Raw genomic sequence first — 20,866 nt, 5'->3', positions numbered from 1 at the left:
GCGGCCGTACCACCAAGCACGGTGGCCGATGGTGTTGAAGCGGCCGCGCAAGCGGTCGGCCGCCCGCGCGAGCTCGACGGCGCGCTCATCTTCAAAACGCCGCAGCCAGGCCGGGTTGTCGACCACGTTGTCCGGCAAGTTCCTCTCCGTCGGCGTCATTAGGCTCCGCCGTTCCCTCGCGAGGGCTCGCATCTGCGGTCCTACCGGTGGCGACGGCGGCACGGCGAAGCCAGAGTTGGAGACGTGACAGCCGTGCGGCAGTTTATTGCACCAGTACAGTAAATCGGCCTCATCGAGGCTGAGCTGCAACGAGCGGAGCAAGCCACCGCTGATGCCGCCGGCCTCATCGTTGTGTGCCATCGTCGGTGGGTGCGTGGGAGGTTTGCGCGGTGGTTGGACGACGGCTAGGGTTGGAAGGCGGGGAACATAGAGTAGTACGCGCCGGTGGGGTTTTAAGGGAGGCGGCTGACGCGCATTGAAGGAGCGTGGGTAAGGTAGGTGGACGCCACGTGGCTAGTCACCGCCCTCGTCGCCGCTTGGCTTACCGCGCGGGAGGCCATTAACGCCGACGACCAACCTCCCCGCGTCGTTTCCGATGCGAACCATCGCGTCCTCTCGTTGACAAGGCGCCCCCACCCGCCACCCGCGAAAACCGTCGTGTCGCGAGGCGCCGGCGCGCCCGATTTGCGCCCTTCGCCAAGGGGCCGGCACGGGGTTGCCGATTCTTCTATTGGGCTCGAAAACTAGATGGCGCCGTTTGGGACGCCACCGGTGTAAGCCCATTTTCACTATCGGCCCCCAAACGCTATCGGGACCACCGGTGGAGATGCTCTAATATCAAGTAGTGATATTTTTTTTCGACAATGGAGCATAGTCCCAGCCTCAGTATCAATAGATGCACACGGCTTGTTTGTATATGCCGGTGGAGATGCTCTAATATCAAGTAGTGATATGTTTGTATGACGAAGATAGTAGTGAGGAGAGGAAGTACCATATTTATGTACTGTAGTTATGTTATTAACATAGGGTGTCTCTAACGCTCAATCGACTGAAACTTAACTTATATCTCGGTCGAATTACATCGGCTTGTTTCGACGCGGACCTAAACAAAATATAAATAGCAGTAATCTTTAGAAACAAAATCCAAAGCAAGAGCACGTGACTGAGATATAAGCTACGTCTCAGCTAGCTGAAACTTAGCAAATCCCATTAACATATTATTTTCTTTTCACGACTTCCACCCACAAATGTAAATTCAGTAGTGTGTTTCGTCATAAATCTTCCTCATTTTTTTTACTTCCTCCGTTACACTTGACTAAATAAGGAATGGAATCATGGCATGCATCCAAAGTCGAAATACACAAACCAACATGTGGACATCGCGCGGCAACGCGCGCGAGGTCTTTCTAGTATCTGAAGTAATACGGAGTGGATACTTTCTTATGACAACAATCTCGAAGCAAAAGGGTTAAAGATTACAAAACCAATGTTTGGATAACACCAGTCGCTGAAGTTCTGAATCAAGCAGTGAAGTGAGTCTGAAATTAGTTCAGTGGGTAAGTGAAAAAATAGACACTCCTTTGGAGCGGAGAACAAATTGCTTCCCCCGCGCGTACACCACACCACTTCCTTGCCATCTCGTTAGGTACCATCTTACCACAGCGAAACAGCAGCAGAGCAACCACCGCCGCGCGCGCCATGGCATCCGCCTCCTGGACCCCGTCTTCCTGGACGTCGGATGACCACTTCCGAGCTCCCCGCGCTAGAGCCGACGAGGACTACGACGTCTCACCCTGGCGGGTCGCCTCGCGGGTGCGCAGCGAAGAAACCCTGAGAGCCATCTGCAGGAAGTACTCCATCCCCGACGGCTTCACCCCGGTCCTGGCCGGCGACCGGTCACCACGCGCGCCGCCGCCGCCAGGGTCCGTCTGTGTGTTCGTCGACGGGCTTGAGGCCGGGATGCGCCTGCCCATGCACCCCTTCTTCGCCGCGGTGCTCGACCACTTCGGGATCGCCCCGGGCCAAGTCGCGCCCAACGGCTGGCGCGCCCTGGCGGGGTTCGTCGTGCTCTCCCACTTCGCCGCCGTGCCGCCGTCTCTGCCCGTGTTCCGGCACTTCTTCGCGCTGTGCGCGTTCCAGCACAAGCTCTACTCCTTCCGCGGCAAGGACGCGACCGGCGCGGGCTTGCTCTTCAGCCCGATGAAGGCCACGAACGCGGGGTGGAAGAAGGAGTTCTTCTTCCTATCGTCGTCGGCGCCGTGGCCGTGCCCAGTGCAATGGGGGAAGGCTTTCAGGTCCGCCAACTCCGACCCTGCACTCACCGGCCTGGAGAAGGACGTGGCGTCGACCCTGCTGCGCGCGAGGGGCGATTCCCCGATCGATCTTACCACGTATCTCCACGGCAGCAGCATGGCCGAAGCCAAGATCATCAGGGCACCATCGCCACCGACTCCTCGAGCTGCACTACTGAACACCCCAGAGCGCTTCACAGCTGGGCAGGTGACGGTCAAGAGCGATCCAGACTCCGATGTGTCGCCTCGTGTGCCGTCGTCGTTCGGGAAGAATAAGCGTAAGCTGCCGGAGCAACGTTCGAACGGCGAGAGCTCGGCGTATCTCTCTTGCCCGCCGGGCTTCTCCCCCCATCTCCGAAAGGCACGGACCTCCACAAGCAAACATGGGAAGTCAGCGAAGCAGGAGCGCCAGGATGACGAGGACACGGCGGGCGGCTGGAAGGCGGCGAGGGAGCGTCTGCAGGGCATCGTCACGCCGGCGCGGCAGCGCGAGCACGCGGCGTCCAGGCCGGCCGACGTCGTCGCCTCTAGCTACGTGTCGCTGCTCCAGGTGAATTCGATCAGCTACCTATCCACGATCCGTTCAATCATGCGAGTCCCGATTCGAACGTCATTTGTTAATCTGAATTGACATGGCGGTTGTCTGTCTCGATGCATGAATGCTTCGCGCAGACGGTGAATGAGGTGGTGTTTTCGCTGGAGTACGCTCTGGAGCTCGAGGACAGGCTGAGGGACGCCGAAGCGCTGCGGGTGGAGCTACGCAAGGTGAAAGCCGAGCTCGCGGAGACGAAGGCGACAGCCGCGCGCGGTGCGCGAGTCCGTAGGGTCCAAGTCTCCAGGGCGCCCTAGGTAAAGGCTTAAAGCTCGTTTCGACGCCATGCCCTCTCCCGGTGTCTCCAACGGTGCTCTGCTAAGCTTATTGTTTCTTTTATTCAGACATTTAGCTAGGGGTGTCTGCAGCATTTCATTAGACATTTTCGAAGTGTGAAATGTTGCATCATACGAACTATATACGTACGGTCGTAGGGAGACTCTATATCTACGAGTATTCACATCATGCACATTAAAGTACTTTGTGGGTTAGTGTTAGAACTCGTGACCTTCACCTTAATTACTCACACAAGGCACGGCCATCAGCAAGTGTTTTTCATTTGTATTTGTATTTGTATTTATACGAGTTTGGATTATATGTCCTTTTCGCTCATATATATATATATATATATGGTGTTTATTAGTTAGCGCTGGTCCTGTGTATTTGCACTTCTTTTGGGTGGATTTTCTTTTAATGTGCCTAGTATGTTTTAAAACAAAATTTCAGGTCTTATAGACAATTAGACATTCATCTTATACGATTGTCAAAATCGTGATACTATAGGCTATAGCCATCACAAATGTTATGTTAAATTGACTATCGCCTGGATGCATCAAAAACATCATAAATTTGGAGACTTGTGACTATTGAACCATTTGCAAAAAATACCATATCGATGGTGGCTTGCGTTTGATTATTTGCAATTTCTTTTACTTTTGGTGTTCTTTATATTGTGGTTGATGATTGTTAATAGATTATTTAGTCGATGATGTTTCTTTGTTGTGAAAAGACACAATATATTATCCAAAACCAGCCCTTACAAGAACATCCTTACAAGCAAAAGAAATAAAATGTAAGCCCTTGAAGATTTCAACACCATCCTCCTTCTACATCCCTCGACGACGCACTGTGAACAAAGCTTGATGCCGCCTCTAGGCCTCCGACATAACAAATCTCGTGTCGGAGAAAGCTTGAAAAAAAACCCAGGTGCTTGTAGAAGCAGCGACCAGGAAGTCAGCGGCGTAGACCAGAAGATGTCTGCCACCACGATCTCGAAAGATCGGTGGCACAAAGAAGCTAGTACTGAGAAGGGCCAGGACCTCTAGTTGTATTAAGGCTCTATACATGGAGTTCGCGTATAGTTTACCATTCTCAAATAGATTTCACGAAATTCATCTGTCCCTTCCATCATAAGAACCAAAGCCAAATGTTGTATCAAAACATCTCATGACGCAAGCCTACGACCAACTAAATCTCTTCCGAATGTCACATTTGATTAGGAAGACTCCAATACCTTAACGACGCTTTTGTGACAAACAATGTTTAGCACCAATCACCTATGGCCAAAACACCTGTCCTCTTACAGACACCGCATAAATTACTAGGGGATTCAGCCCTAGTGGCACATGGTGCAGGAGCATGTCAAGAGGAAGCGCCATGCTCGAACTCTATTCCAGTTTTGGCGAATGGAGGAGGAAAATATAGCATTCTAAAGAGTGCAATAATTAGGAGAATATGTTCTTGAACGACAAGCTAAAAGCATTAATATGGTTTGGATATTCCTCTACTTTATCATCGTACCCTAATGTACTTCTACCAAAAGGATCACAAAGAAGAGTACACCGATTTTCTGATTGGTTTGTCTATGCACCGGGCTGACGAGGGTTGGTTGTGTCCACGGATTTCAGGGTTCATTCAAGGAAGGAGGTAGGTACGCACGAACTAAAATGCGCTGATCCCGCGGGGATGGACGGATCCACGGCGACCTGGGAGACGCCGCCGACGCGGCGGCCGCGGCGGAGGCTGCTCCTGCCGCCCATCTGCCCCGTGTTGAAGCCGGTGGTGTCCTCCCTCGGATCTGGTTCGCGTTTTGGAGTGCTGGATGAGGAGGAGGGCGAGGTTTCGTTGGCGGAGGAGGTGGCGTTACGTGGTATGGATGATGTTCCTCGTGTGCTACCCATTGGCCAAAAGGATGATCGCAGCAATGGCGAGCTGCTAGACGAGTTCTGGTCCAAGATTGGGTTTCCCACGGCGGGCTCGCGGTCATGGGAACGCAAGACGACGGTGGCGGGATCGGCTGAAGACCACTGTAGAGGTGAGGCCAAGATCTTTGTCGCCGGAACGCTCGGAGATGCTCTCGGTTCGTGCGAGACCGGCGTCGGCCTCGCCGCCTGGACTCCGGCTGCCCAAGCCCCGGATTCGGTTGAAGGGTTGGAAGGGGCCTCTCCCGCAGCGACGGGTCACGCCGCCTCGCGGTCTTCGCGGACTTCGTCGATGCGGCGTGGAGGCGGCGTGGCGTGCGCGTGGATGCCGTCGAGGAGCCGAGGCAGCAGGCTGAGCGGTCCGCGGTGCCGTCGCTGGAGACGACGATCGGGGAGCAGACGCGGCCGCGATTCGAAATCATCGGCGCGGAATCGGCAGCTCATTCGCAGTGGGCCGGTTTCGGCAGGGCTGTCCTGGGCCTTCAGTTGGCGACACGGCCCAATCGTCTCTGTGATCGTATGCGTAAGGCTGGTCTCGATCACGATCGACCAAGCCATCATGCGATACGTAACTCTCCCTCGAGCTCTGCAGATCACCATTGTCGCGCCGCCGCCGGACCTCTTCCCGTCGTCGATCGCGTTGCTTCGTCACGCCCTGATTCTCGTCGCACGTTCCTCCAAGCCCTGGTCGGGAGAAGCTCGGGGGTGGAGATGGCCGGGCCCTCGCGCTCGTCTGTGCCGCCTGGAGCGCCGCTAGCTGCGCCTCCACCTGCGCCGGCCGCGCCAGGAGCGGCTCCGCCCGCGGTTGCTGCTGCTGCTGTTGCCGGACCCCCGTACTTGGGTCCCCCGGGGTTTCAAGGTGGCCGACGGGGACTCCTATGCCGCAGCCTACACCTGCTGCTCCTAGGCCGGCAGCGCCGCCTGTGAGACCGCCGTCGGGGTATCGCCCGCCTATGCGTATGCCGGTGCCTCCGATGCAGTTCTTACCGCAGCAGCAGTATCATCAGTACCAAGTTCCTTACCAGTATCCGGTGCTCGGACAACATAATATGGCTCAGCCGCCCGTGCAACAGGTTATGCATCAACAGCCACCGCCACAACCTGGACAGGTCAAGAAGAGAAGGAAGAAGAAGAGTGCTAACGCCGGGGGCAGACCGTGACTCCTATGGGGCAGCATGCGCCGCCCGTGGGATGCGACCGTGCCGCCTATGGGGCAGGCCGCGCCGATGCCCATGGGACAGCCGACCTTAGTGGCCACTTCTGAGTCTACTCTGATTCCTTTGCAGGCGCCTATGGTTGTCCCTGTTCCTGAGGCACCGGTGGTGAAGCAGAAGAAGGTGGGGCACTGTTGGAAATGCGCTGTGAATACTCATGCTACGAAAGACTCTAAGGTTCCTCATTACTGTTTGGTTTGCGATTCGGGGGCACACCCGACCATCCGATGCCCAGTCCTGAAGTTGCCGAGACCCACGAGTTTTTTTGTTGGCTGTGGGAATGATGCCACGCTTGATATTCAGCTTCCGGACTCGGTTTATAAGCCTCGAGGCCATAGCTTCGGGAGCACCTACAGCTTTGGTGCAGGTTTCTGGAGAGGGAGCTGTCACCGCGGAGGATATCCAAAGTTTGATGGCTCGTATGTGTCCAGGCAATCCCTCTTGGAAGTGGGCAGCGGTACCTCATGGTGCTAATTCTTTTCTTGTTGGGATCCCTACAGCTGAGCACTTATCGAGGATCGATGGCATGCAGATGAGTGTACCCAAGATTAATGCACATGCTCTTGTTTCTTCATGGGTACATCAGGATGTTCTTCCGGAGTTTGTGATGAAGCCAGTTTGGGTACATGTAGATGGTGTTCACGACTCTGTGAGACATTTTCCGGGTCTTTGGGCAGTGGGTTCTCTTATTGGTACTACTATGGATGTTGATTTGTTTGCCCTCAGGTACCAGGGGATTATTCGTGTTCTTGTTGCCATGCGAGACCCTTCGTGGCTGGAGAAGGATAATGGCTGCCTTGAGGTCATAGCTTTGCTGCAGATGAATGGTTATAAGTTTCGCTTTCGTCGAGAGGTAGAGGGGTTTAAGACAGACCCGTGCTTCCGTCCTTTTTTCTGGAAGGACGAAGAGGGGGATGACGGCTCCCACGGCTTTGAGGAGGAGGGATTTCGGGATGACGCAGCGGATGCGGCGCCGGGGACAGCTAATATGGAGGTTGATGGTCAGGCGCCTTCTGATTCTGCTGGTGTTTCTGCGGTGCCGGTTGCTCAGGTGGCTTTGACCCCTTTCAACCATTCACCGTGAACTGATAGAGGGAGGGAGATAGTGGCTCGTGCTAGGACGGTGTCACCTCACTTGGTGGCTTCTCCTCCGGTAGCTGCTCGGTCTTCTTCTCCGTCACGAGTCCGCACCTTCATGCAAGGGCGTACCCGACCCGCTCCTTCGCGCTCCGCTACTTCGACTACGCAGCAGGTGGCACCGGTTCCGTCTCCTACTTCGACTCAGACGGGATCGGAGCTTCGGCGAGGTGAGACGCTCCCTATGGCGCAGCTGGTTCTCCATCGTTGACACGGCAGGAGGCCGTGTCGACGGTGTCGCAGCGGTCGCTTGCAGGTCTGACCACGCCGGCGTTGGGGCTGGCTTCATAGCCGCTGCAGACGGCGTCGCCGGTTTTGTCGCTACAGCACTAGCAGGCAGTGGCCACGGTGGGCATGCAACAGCAGGCGGGTTCGGCCCGCGCGACGCAGCTGCAGTCTGCCTTGCCGACGACGCAGCTGCAGCAGCCGGGTTCGGCCCACGCGACGGGGCAGCTGCAGCCTGCCTCGCAGACGGTGTAGGTGCTGCAGCCGGACACGCTTCCCGCGGCGCAGCAGCAGCCGAGCGCGCCGCCATCGCATGCGTTCCAGCCGGCCTCGCCACGTGAGGAGCAGCACCGGCCGGCTCCGACATCCACACCACCGCAGCAGTCTTCTTCGACACGCCTGGAGACGACGACGGAGGAGGGGTCTCCTTGCATGGCGTCGGCTACGCCCACGCCTACAGAGACTTCTCCACCGCGGTCTGGTTCGTTGCGGGGGCTACACCGCCTTCTACCCCTGCATCGATTGACTCGACGCCCGCCTCCTCAGCGTCTTCTCCGCCCTCGAGTTCTCCATCGCCGGTCCCCGCCTTGCAGCAGCCTCGTCCCACTAGTATCCCACCTGTTGCTCAGCCGACGGTGCGGAGGAGTGGGAGGTATGCGCTTGCAGAGGATGGGACCGGGGTCACGGATGAGGATGTCATGCAGAGGGCCATGCGACGAAAGGCGGAGATTAATCTCGACACGGCAGGTACTAAGCATATGTCCAAGTCTTTTACTTCTTTTTTCTAATTCGCGTATTGCTTCTAATTTGAGTACCCTTGGGGTCTCTTTGGGTAATACATCCGATGAGATCTCGGTTTCGGTTGATGTGTTGAGACAGACGGAACTTGACCGTTTAACGGTTGTTCCGAACGTCTCCACGGGGCCTGAAATGTCTGTGATAGTAGATGATGAAGATGATGACATCCTAGATGGTCAGCTTCTCTCGGCTATCATTGGTAATATCTCGAAGTTGACTTAGAACACTCGGAGCTTAGTTCGAGTCTATGACCTAAAAGCTTCGACACGTGGGTCTCGGTCTTCGGTGGGAAGAAGTCTCGTAGATTTTGCAAGGGTTCTAAATCTAAAATAGTTTCTCAATGAATGGCATGTTTCGGAATAGCAGAGGTCTTGGAGACTTGGCTAAGCATTCTCACATCGCCGACGGTTGTAGAGATTATGATTTAGATTTTATTGCAATATCCGAGACAGGTAGGCGGAATTTCTCACAGAGTTTACTCGACCGTTTATCAGGCGGGATTAACTTTCAGTGGTTTTCTCGCCCCCCTCGTGGTAGGTCTGGTGGCATTTTACTTGGCGTCCGCATAGACACCATGACTGTTCTAGCTAGTTCTGATGGCGAGTATCACATTAAGCTCGACATTCAGAATAAAGCTGATGGTTTCATGTGGAGTCTGGTTGCCGTGTATGGTGCTGCCCAAGACGCTTTTAAGGCTGACTTTTTACGTGAGTTGGTAAATCTTACTAAAGATAATCCCTATCCGATTTTGATCGGAGGTGATTTTAATTTACTAAGATTTCCTCATGAAAAAAGTAAAGGTCATTTTGATGGACATTGGCCTTTCTTGTTTAATGCTGTCATTGATAGCCTTGACTTGAGAGAGGTGTTTATGTCCGGTCGACAGTTTACTTGGGCCAACAGCTTGCCTGAACCCACATACGAAAAGCTAGATCGCGTGTTGATGGATACCGAATGGGAAGATAAATACCCTATGGTGTCTGTCCGCGCACTAGAACGTATTGAAAAATTGTGAGACCATGCTCCTATCCTCCTAACTACTGGTAACCCCCGATCTGTTTGTAAGAGGCCGTTCAAATTTGAACTTGGCTGGTTACATAGAGAAGGGTTCCATGAGATGGTTAAGAGGGTTTGGGAAAGGCCGGTTGGTGGTAGCACTCCTATATTGAGATGGAATAATAAAATGCGCGCAATGCGCAGACATCTCTCTGGTTGGGCGGCCCATATGGCTGGTATCCTTAAGAAAGAGAAGACTCGCTTATCAACTTTGATTGATGAGCTAGAGGAGCTGGCTGAGGTGAGACCGTTGTCTCCGCATGAGATTGAACTTAAGAATCAGTCCAATGCGCAGATAGCGAGTCTCCTTCGCGAAGAGGAACTCAAATGGTATCAACGTTCCAAAGCCAAGTTCATATTGGAAGGAGACTCAAATACGCGATATTTCCATGGCATAGCCAATGGGAGACATCGGAAAAAACGTATTCACTCTCTTATTCAAGATGAAGGGTTGATTGAAGGCCATGAGCAACTCAAATCTTATATTACAAATTATTATAAAGGCTTGTTTGGTCCTCCGGATGAAAGTTCACTTTCTCTAAACGAGGACTTAACAGCTGATATACCCCAAGTTTCTATGGAAGAAAATGGCTTACTCACTGCACCTTATTCCGAGGAAGAAGTGCAGAAGGCTATTTTCCAAATGGAATGCAACAAAGCACCGGGTCCTGATGGATTTCCAGCAGAGTTTTATCAAATTTTCTGGGACACTATTAAAGTGGATCTTCTAGATTTGTTCCGTGCTTTGCATATGGGACAACTAGAATTATTTCGTCTAAATTTTGGTGAAGTAATCTTGCTACCGAAAGTTAATGAGGCAGAAAGGATTCAACAATATAGACCTATTTGCCTCTTAAACGTAAGTTTCAAGATTTTCACGAAAGTGGCCACCATTAGACTTAATACGGTTGCGGATCATGTCATTCAGCCATCACAAACCGCTTTCATGCAAGGAAGAAATATCCTTGATGGAGTGGCGGTTTTGCATGAGACGGTACATGAGATGCATACTAAGAAATTAAATGGGGTTATTTTGAAATTAGATTTTGAAAAGGCTTATGACAAGGTCAAGTGGTCTTTCCTACAACAGACACTCAGGATGAAAGGTTTTTCTCCTGAATGGCGTGCTTTAATAAATGATTTTGTGTATGGAGGTAGTGTGGCAATTCGGGTTAATGATGACACCGGCCATTATTTCCAAACACGAAAAGGGTTACGCCAAGGGGATCCGTTATCACCTATGTTATTTAACATTGTGGCGGATATGCTTGGCTATACTCATAGAGCGGGCCAAGTCTGATGATCAAATTGAAGGGGTGATTCCACATCTGGTTGATGGTGGTTTATCTATTCTTCAATATGCCGATGATACAATTCTATTTATGGATCATGATCTCGCAAAAGCTCAAAACCTCAAATTAATCTTGGTGGCTTTTGAGCAGTTGTCGGGATTGAAAATTAATTTCCATAAAAGTGAATTTTTCTGTTTCGGTGACGCCCAAGATGATACAGCTCTATATACAGAGTTGTTCGGTTGTGGGCAAGGCCAATTCCCTATTCGCTATCTGGGTATTCCAATTCATTACCGGAGACTCACGATTGCTGAATGGAAAATTGTAGAAGAAAGACTACGAAACGCCTTAGTAGTTGGAAAGGCAAATTGCTATCCCTGGGAGGAAGATTGGTACTCATTAATTCGGTACTGACAAATATGGTACTGTATATGTTATCATTCTTCCTTTTGCCAAAAGGAATTCTGCATAAACTCGATTATTATCGATCCAGATTCTTTTGGCAAGGTGATAGCGAGAAAAAGAAGTATCGACTGGTTAAATGGAGTGTAGTTTGTAGTCCCAAAGATCAAGGCGGGCTTGGAGTTCATGACCTGGAAGTCAAGAACTCAGCCCTGCTGGGTAAATGGCTTTTTAAGCTCCTTACCGAGGATGGGATTTGGCAAACTATTCTTCGGAGAAAGTATATCGGCTCCAAGACGTTATCTCAGGTGGTTTGGAAACCTGGAGATTCACACTTCAGGGCTGGTCTAATGGCGACAAAAAATGTATTTTTTCGTCATGGTACTTTCTCAATTAAGAATGGAGCACAGATACGGTTCTGGGAAGATGCTTGGTTAGACAATGCACCTCTAAGTGAACAGTATCCTGCGTTGTATAGTATCGTTCGTCGCCAAGGAGATACCATTGCCACAGTAATGGCTACCTCTCCACCGAATGTGACGTTCCGACGAGTTTTGCTAGGACAAAGGCTAATGGCATGGAATACTTTAATTCAGAGGTTGGGGGATGTTAACCTGTCGCTCGAACCGGATGAATTTAGGTGGAATTTACATGTAGATGGCTCTTTCTCGGTAAAATCTTTATATAGCGCCATACTTCATTCCGATTTACCGGTTGATAACAATAAGAAAATTTGGAAGATGAAGATACCATTAAAAATAAAAATATTTGGATGGTATCTTCGTCGAGGAGTCATCCTCACCAAAGACAATCTTGTTAAGCGGAATTGGCACGGAAATACTAGATGTGTTTTTTGTCATCATGATGAAACTATTAAACACCTCTTCTTCCGATGCCAGTTTGCGAGATCTATTTGGTCTGTCATCCAAGTAGCGTCTACCTTGTATCCTCCCACTAGTGTAGCCAATGTCTTTGGTAATTGGCTTCATGGAATAGATGCAAGGTTCAAGTTGCTTTTTAGGGTGGGGACGCTAGCAGTTATCTGGGCGCTTTGGCTGAGTAGAAATGACAAGATTTTTAATGACAAAAATTTCTCCTTGTTGCAGGTCATCTACAGATGTACAGGGATTCTTCGTTCATGGTTACCTCTTCAGCGCATGGGGAACCAAGACCTATTTACGGAGGTCCGTACACGATTGGAGGCTACGGCGAGGGATACTTTTTCCCTACATGGGTGGCAGCATAGTCTACGGATTGAAGCCCCACCCACACCTTAGGCGTTATATGATTCATCGTTCCGATATGTATTTCGCCTAGATTTTTTAGTTTGGCATCTTTTTTGAACTCGAGACCTCAAAGAAACGGCTGTGTGCATCCTGGTTATGCAGAGGCTGGATGTAATTGCTTTCTCATAAGTAATAAAGCATCTTTTATCAAAAAAAAAATGCACCGGGCTGACCATATTGTGATGTTACATTGATATATGCTTCCTTGATGTAACAAATAATACTAACTGTGGGAAATATATAGCGGCGAATCCACATAGAGAAAGATGGGACAAGAGTGCAATAAGGAGGAACTAGCAATTTCTCGGTTTTTTGAACAAATTTGATCCACGAAACAATTGATCCAGGTCCACAATTGATAGGAATCCTGCGGAAGGCGTGGGACAAGCAAGCAAAAGGAGATTTGTTGAAGATAACATGCTCTCGCCATCCTAAAAAGAATAATGCCACGGATTTGTCTAAATTTAGAGGTGTCATGTGGAGGGAGTACGTACTATATATGGTTACAGCGTTGCATTACACATCAATATACACGGTATGGCAACTCTTTTTTTTTTAGATGCACGGTATGGCAACTTGACAATGCACGATATATAATCCATACATGAACACTTGTAATTACATCAACAACAAAAAAAAAAAGACGACCGGGCGGACGATCGGACTGCCAACTGCATCAGCGCAGCATATACAACTACCTTTACCAAGGCAAAGCCGACCGACCGCTCTTAGTATGGTCAATGTCCTGCATCTGATAAGGAACTCACCACAACACATGCACATCGTAGATTATCCGCTTATAAACGTATTGCAAATTTGCAATTAATCCAGAACCACGTGGACGGTGCAGTGGTGCAGGCCGAGATCCCGGAACGACGTCGACGAGCTAACGCGTACTTCCTCGGACGCCCCGCCGGCGAGTCTCACGAGCCGGAACGCCGCCGCCCGAGCGGTGGCGCCGCCTGCGAGCAGCACCGAGCGGCAGTACTGATACAGCTCCGTGGTCGGACGTCCGGCGCCGAAGCTCTCGCAGAGGACCCGGCCGTCCGGTAACCGCACCCGCAGGACGCACGGCTCCTGATCAGCGGCGCAGCCGGGATGGGCGGCGTGGTTCTCCTTGCCGGACATGGTGAGGGAGGCGGAGAAGGCGGCGACGAGCTGCTCCATCACCATGCTTGTCGTCGTGTGTATGGATCGAGAGATCAGCGACTTGGCCCTGCGCGACCTTTGGTTTTACTGATTAATTAGTCACAGATCAAAGTGGTGGACGGGTAGTCGGGTACGTGATTGGTCTCCTATTTGTAGAGTAGGGCATGCACATTGCACGCCCTGTGGCGATCGATCGTATGATCCGATCGAGTCCGAGTTCCACCCGGTGTCGGTGTCGAGTTCCAGATGGAGTCGGCGGCGGGCTGGGCACACGCGCGTGATTAACACGGGCTTTGTCTTGTGGATTCAGTTCAAATGTAATTCAGTTTTGAGAACCAACCTGTGGTTGGATGGTTAGGAGGGCAGTGACACCCGCAGCCCACCAGAGTTCAAATCCCAGATTTGACACTTTGGTGTCTCATAAAGGCGGAATATTCTTCAGTGGGAGGCGACGTTCCCGTCGACAGCGAGGCGTCTGTGGTGACTTCGTCAATCTCAAGCCCGCCGGATCAGTTCTTCAACGCAGTCTCTTGGAGGTGCTCATAGGGGTAGGGTGTGCATGTGTGCGTTCATAGGGGTGAGTGTGTGCGCGTATGTATGAGCGTCTTTGATTGTACTGTGTTTCGCAAAAAAAAAAAATGTAATTCAGTTTTGTTCCGGAAATAGCCTAGCTACCAGACGCTCAGGTCGGAGGGATCTCCTATACACTAATCTTAGAGCTGCCGAATGTAGTAATGATAAAAATTACCTTACTATCTTAGTTAAAGAATATGGAGCCTTTTAAGAAGAACACCATAATTTCTTTGGCACTAATCCTTCACCATAACATAAAAGCACTTGTAAACCAAATTATTCAGTGTTTCGAGAATCAGAAAAGGACAACAACATCAAATGTTCAAATCATTTTCTGTAAAAGTAAGGTAGCTCGAATCTTGCATTTGTGAGCCATGCATTAGGTTCTTTTAGGGCGGTCATTTTGTTTATCACTTTTTAGATGGTTGATACACGTATCGACTTTAAGCTATCTGTGAATTGTAATAAGGTTGTAATAAGGTGACTTGAGACTTTTTCGAATAAATAAATTAATAAAGGTTGTATGCATCGCTTTGATGTAGAGAGGCTTCACTTCCCCATTTCAAAAAAAAAGGTTCTTTTAGATGACACACTCTTTTAACGACACGGATCACGTCAGCATAGTTGGAATACAAGACTAAACCCAAACCTGAATACCAACAAAGAGCTCATCCCCATGGATACATGAAGCATGTCTCTACAAAGGAGCGACCATAAGATCCGAGCACCCTAACCGCACTCTCAGCCAACCTGAACAGAAGCTAATCAATTTCAGAAAATAACACGCAGAACAAAGGCAAAGATGGAGATGCAAGAACGGACCACCTATGGCCACAACAACCGTCCACAGGCAGACACCGCATAAACCTCTAGGTTGTTCGGCGCTACCAGCAGATGGAGGTAGCTGCAGGAGCATGTGCAAGAGGAGGCACTATGCTCGAACACTGTCTCAGCTCTGCCGAATGGAGGAGGAGCCTAGGGGATTATAAATAATAGTACTCCTTCCATCTCATGAAATATGTCAGAGGTTTAAACTTTGGATGTATATAGATACTATTTGGTGTATAGATACATTTAGAATATATCTAGCTAGATACAAGTTTTATGAGGCGGGAGGGAGTACAATTAATAATTACAAGAATCTCCTCTTGAACGATAAGCTAATTAACATCTTATTAATTTGGTTCACATTTTCATCTATTTTATCACCGTGCCCTACTTCTAGCAAAATTTGATCCATGAGACAATTTATGCAAGTCCAGAATTGATAAGAATTTATGCAACGTGGGAGCAGCAAGCAAAAGGAGATCTGTTGAGTATTGCGCGGCATTACACACCAATATACGGAGTACACGGTAAAATAACTTGACATGCATAAGCACCATCATATAGCAATGCACCATACATGAACACGGACTTATATGGTCGATGACGAATTTCATGCTGAATCAGATAAGGAACCCACCACACGCATCGTTGATTCGATCCCTTCAGCGAAGCAATTAAACGGGAACAACGTGTACGGTGCAGCGGTGCATCCCGAGATCCCGGAACGACGTGGACGAGCTGGCGCGTACCTCGCCGGACGCCCCGCCGGCGAGCCTCACGAGGCGGAACGCGCGCCCCCGCGCGGCGGCGCCGCCTGCGAGCAGCACCGAGCGGCAGTACCGGAACAGCACCGCCGTCGGACTTCCGGCGCCGAAGCTCTTGCAGATGACGCGGCCGTCCGGGAAGCGCACCCGCAGGACGCACGCCTCCTCGCCCTTGGCCGGCTCGCGGTCGTCGTCGTCTTCTTCTTCTTTAGAGCCTTCAGTGGACGTCGTCTCTGGGTTATCGCTGCACTGGTGGTCGGGAACGGCGGCGGCAGGAGGCGGGGCGGCTTGGTTGTCGTTGCCGGACATGGTGAGGGATGCGGCGAAGGCGGCGACGAGCTCCTCCATCTGGACCGGGTGCGCGGCAGCTGGCGGGTTTGTGTTGCCGGACATGGCGGCGAAGGCGGCGACGAGCTGCTCCATCTCCATGCTTTTCGCCATATGTTCCGATCGATCAATCGCCGACTTGATCTTGCGCTCTTGTCTGAATTAGGGCAGGCTGCTTGCAGTACGTGGAGATCACCGTGCGTGGCTGGGTGCATCGTGTGGTGGTGTTCTATTTGTATGCAGCATTCACGCGTGTGGCGGTCGACTGTGCCAGTCCGAGTCGGGGTTCGAGTACGAAGTCCACCCGCTGACGGTTTTCGAGTTCGAAGTGGACTCGGCGTCCACGTACTTGTGCCTTGTGGAAAATAAACTACAGTAACAGACGTCCAAGTAATCAAGTCGGTTCCAATAAATATGTTTTTTTAAGTTAAGTTACGTAACCTTGATCAAATTTTTAGAAATTCTATTAACCACTATAATGTTATATATCATATGAAACTACATTTTATGATGTATCTAACAATATTGATTTTGTATTGTAAATGTTAATAATTTACTTTAAAATAACTTGATCAAAATTTACTTACTTTTTTTTGACAATCAATACCACGTATATTATAGTAACAAATAGTATATGGTAGAGATACATGACTTGTCTCCATCGATGACAAAATAAATTCTAAAAGATACTAGCAAATCTTCGAAGTTTTCAAACTCTTTCTTTTTAAAACACAATTTTGTACTTTCCTGAAAGCAGCCAAAGATAGATAACAAACCATAGACATGTAAATGCCAACGAAGGTTCTCTCATAATTTTAACTTAAGCCGCAATGCCAAGGCTGCGTGCACGCGCGTAATTATTAAAGTACTCAATCAGCATCGGCAAGAGTATCAACAACAATATGTCAGAGAATAACAACTTTAAGTTAAAAAAAACTTATTTATTGAAACAAAAGGTGTACTATTACATTACATCATGTATGTAACACGGCCAGCAGTGCTTTGATCTAGACATTGGGTCTTGTTTACTTGAAACCCGTATCGTGGGCCTGCATTAGTAGTGGTGAAACTGCAAGTAGGTGATAAAGCCCAGTGCGTAAATCTTTCGGGCTATTATATGGGCCAAAATGAGTTTTGGGTTGTATAATTCCTCGCTTCCACCCCCAGTGGCTCTAGGTCGGTGTTAGTGGGGCGATGTGTACCCAGGTGGGATTGGGTGGCCTAGCATTAAGATGATGCACTGCTAGATTTTGCCAGAGGCAATGAAGGTGACACGCCCACAACCGGGATGACCTTGCTGATGACACAACGACGTGGCTGGTCATGATGTCGCCGACGAAGGCGAGGATTGAACTTAGCGGGGGTGGGGGTTGGGTGCGGGGAGCTCGGGGTCGCCAGTGACGAAGTCTTAAGGTTAGGCGTGCGGGAAGGTTCATTGGTGCCGAAGGCAGGAGAGGTGAGAGGGAGACTGGCGTAGGTGGCGGCTCCAGCAGGGTAGGATGGGAGCACCCTCTGTTGCAGGTGGCTGTAGCATGCTGTGAGGCTAGCGACAACGGAGGGGGAATCGACCATGTGCAGATACATGCTTTGGAGCGAACACTTGGCCCACAATCATCTCCATGCCGCGATATGGAACACAAAACATACTAGCTCCTATTTTTCTTTGTGTGTTCAGACGTGTTAGTAAGTATTATTCTAGTTCCCAAAAAGAAATTCCGGTTTCTCATAAAAAGTAAGGATCATTCGAGGAAAAAAATGTTAGGAGTGGATTTGAAAAGCTACAACACATTGATAAGTTGCTAATTTAGCTGAGTTAAACTCCACTGCAGAATCTACCTCTCTATAAGACTACTTATAGTGAAAGTAACATAAGTAGTAACATCACACATTTTAAGATATTTTGGTGATATGACATGACAATAAATGAAGAAAAAAACTGATGTGGTAACTAGCTATATTACCGTAACATCACACTTCCCAAGACAAGATGAGTCTACAAGACTACAACCTAATAAATATAACCTTGCATGATACCACACATATGTTACTACCCACTATAGAAGTAGTAACATAGAGTAGTAACATATGCATGTTATTACTCTATGCTACTCCCCACTATGACTAGTCTAAGAGGGTATTCTCAATGAGACAAGAATTACTTTTGTTATATGTTAATGGCCGGCCGTCATGGTCTCATGGAGTAAGTATGACTTATTAGCACATACTTCCTCCTTTCTGATTTAGTCTGCATTCTAGAAAAAATTAAACTAATTAATATTATATTTATTTGTACTACTTCAACCAATCCAACCTACATTAAAAGTAGTGTCATCCAATAGAGAGGGCAAAACCACTTTGGTTTCTGTATTTTTATTAACTAAAAACTAAAATATAAATTAATATGGAAGAAATTTATGATCTAGACCATATACTAAATGAAAACAGAGAGAATATAGTACCTAGCTAGTCTTTGTACGACTTCATCGTTATGGCCGGCCACACATATATCGGCGATTTGCACAAAAATAACCCAAAAGTGAAAGAAAAGTACAGACTGATCCTCCGGCGAAACTATTTCACTCATCTAACCCTTTTGTGTGGCGCCCCTCTCATGGGCGCCACACATGCACATGTGGCGCCCCTGCTGCCGGCGCCACAAACCCATCCGACGTGGCCCGTCGACGCTGAGCTGGTGAGCCGATCCGACGTGGCAGGACGTGTGGCGCCGCTCCCGCCGGCGCCACACTTGCCGCGCGCGCCCAGCCAGCTCGACCCTTCTTCTTTCTTTCTCCCTCTGTTCGTCTTCTCTCCTCACAGAGGCGGTCGGAGGCGGTCGGCTCTCTCTCTCCCCCTCTCCCCCCCACCAAATCCACCACCAAATCACCAGATCTGTCCGTGGAGATCGTTCCCCATCCATTTCTCAAGGTAATCCCCTTCGAATCTTCTCCATTCATCCACTAATTTCATAGATCTTGCTAGATTTGGACATGAACCCTAGACATGGAATTTTTTTTGTGCACTCTATATTGTAGTGTTTGTGTTGGAGATGGTAGCCTCATGTATGCATGTGTTTGAACCATAGATTTGTTGAAACCTAGATATGAAATTTCACATGTATGTGTATGAACCCTATGTATGTATGTGTTGAAATGTGTAATATTTACCTAGGAAATGCATTCAAATGTGTTACATATGCCTAGTATTTTTGATGGAGTAACTCATATTTGTTAGTGGAATGGGTCATAATATGGTTCAAACATGTAAACATGTAGGATGGCCGGTCCCGGTGGCCGGCGAGGCGGTCGAGGCCGCGGCCCTGGGCGCCCCCGGGGCCGGGGAAGGGGCCGCCGCGGTGGAGCAGCAACGGCTCCACGCTCACCGTCACCTGCACCCTCCTCGTCTTCGCATGAGGAACGCTGCTTCGAGTTCCTCCTCCGCATCGACGACGACCCACTCGGCATCAAGCGGCTACCGAACAAGTTCGCCGAGTTCGTCGATGGCGTCGAGCCGGCGCAGTTGCAGCTACGGGAGGCTAGCTGCAACTTCTGCCGCTGGCCCGTGGAGGTCATGTTCGACGGGCAGGGCAAGGTGTACCTGCACACGGGGTGGGACAAGTTCGCCCGTGACCTCGCGCTCGAGCCCTGCTGCCAGCTCACCTTCCTCTACGAGGGGGACGGCGAGATGATTGTCAAGGTGTTCGACGACACAGCCTGCCGCGTGCACTACCACACCGGCGAATCCGGCTCGGACACCGATAGTTAGAACTTAGAGTGTTGTGAACTCTATCTTCATTGCTACGTGTTGTTTGAATTCTATCTTAAATTGTATGAAACTATGTGCTACGATGTTAGCTATGATGATGTTATGTCTATGATGTGTGTACGAAATTGCTGTTGATATGATGTGTGTACGAAATAGCTGTTGACATGATGGCAGTTTTGCTGGAATATGGTAGGATTTTTCATGGTTTTACACAAGTCAATGTGTGGCGCCCTTCCCACCGGCGCCACACTGCACTGTGTGGCGCCCCTCCCATCGGTGCCACACATCCCGACACATCCATTTGTAATTACCCAAAACATACTGTAAGACAAATCGTCTGGGACTTAGCCGTTTTGGCGAGGCTCTATGTGTGGCGCCGATGCCACGGGCGCCACAATAGCATGTGCGGCGCCGATGTCACGGGCGCCACACAAAGAGGCTCGCCAAAACGGCTAAGGACTAATCGTCCGGAGCCCCTGGATGTTTTCGACCGAAAAGTTGATTTATGTTGGCATGTGTGGCGCCGATGCCACGGGCGCCACACTAGCATGTGTGGCGCCGATGCCACAGGTGCCACACAAAGAGGCTCGCCAAAACGGCTAAGGACTAATCGTCCGGAGCCCCTGGATGTTTTCGACCCAAAAGTTGATATATGTTGACATGTGTGGCGCCGATACCGCGGGCGCCACACAGTGCAGTGTGGCGCCAGTGCGTAGGGCGCCAAACATTGACTTGTGTTAAAACCATGAAAAATCCTACCATATTCAAACAGGTTTGAGTACAACATTGCACATATGTACGACACAGCATAATGGTTCAAACGACAAATAAGGTTCGACGACATCAAGGTTCCAATTACAATAAGGTTCAACGACATGAATGTTCGAGAAGATCAAGGTTCACACAACATCATGGTTCGACAACATAAAAGGTTCGACAACAAGGACATAGCCAAAGGGACATCACTGC

Source organism: Lolium rigidum, chromosome 1, assembly GCF_022539505.1.
Source record: "Lolium rigidum isolate FL_2022 chromosome 1, APGP_CSIRO_Lrig_0.1, whole genome shotgun sequence".
Taxonomy (NCBI): domain Eukaryota; kingdom Viridiplantae; phylum Streptophyta; class Magnoliopsida; order Poales; family Poaceae; genus Lolium; species Lolium rigidum.
Note: the sequence above shows the minus strand (reverse complement) of the source record.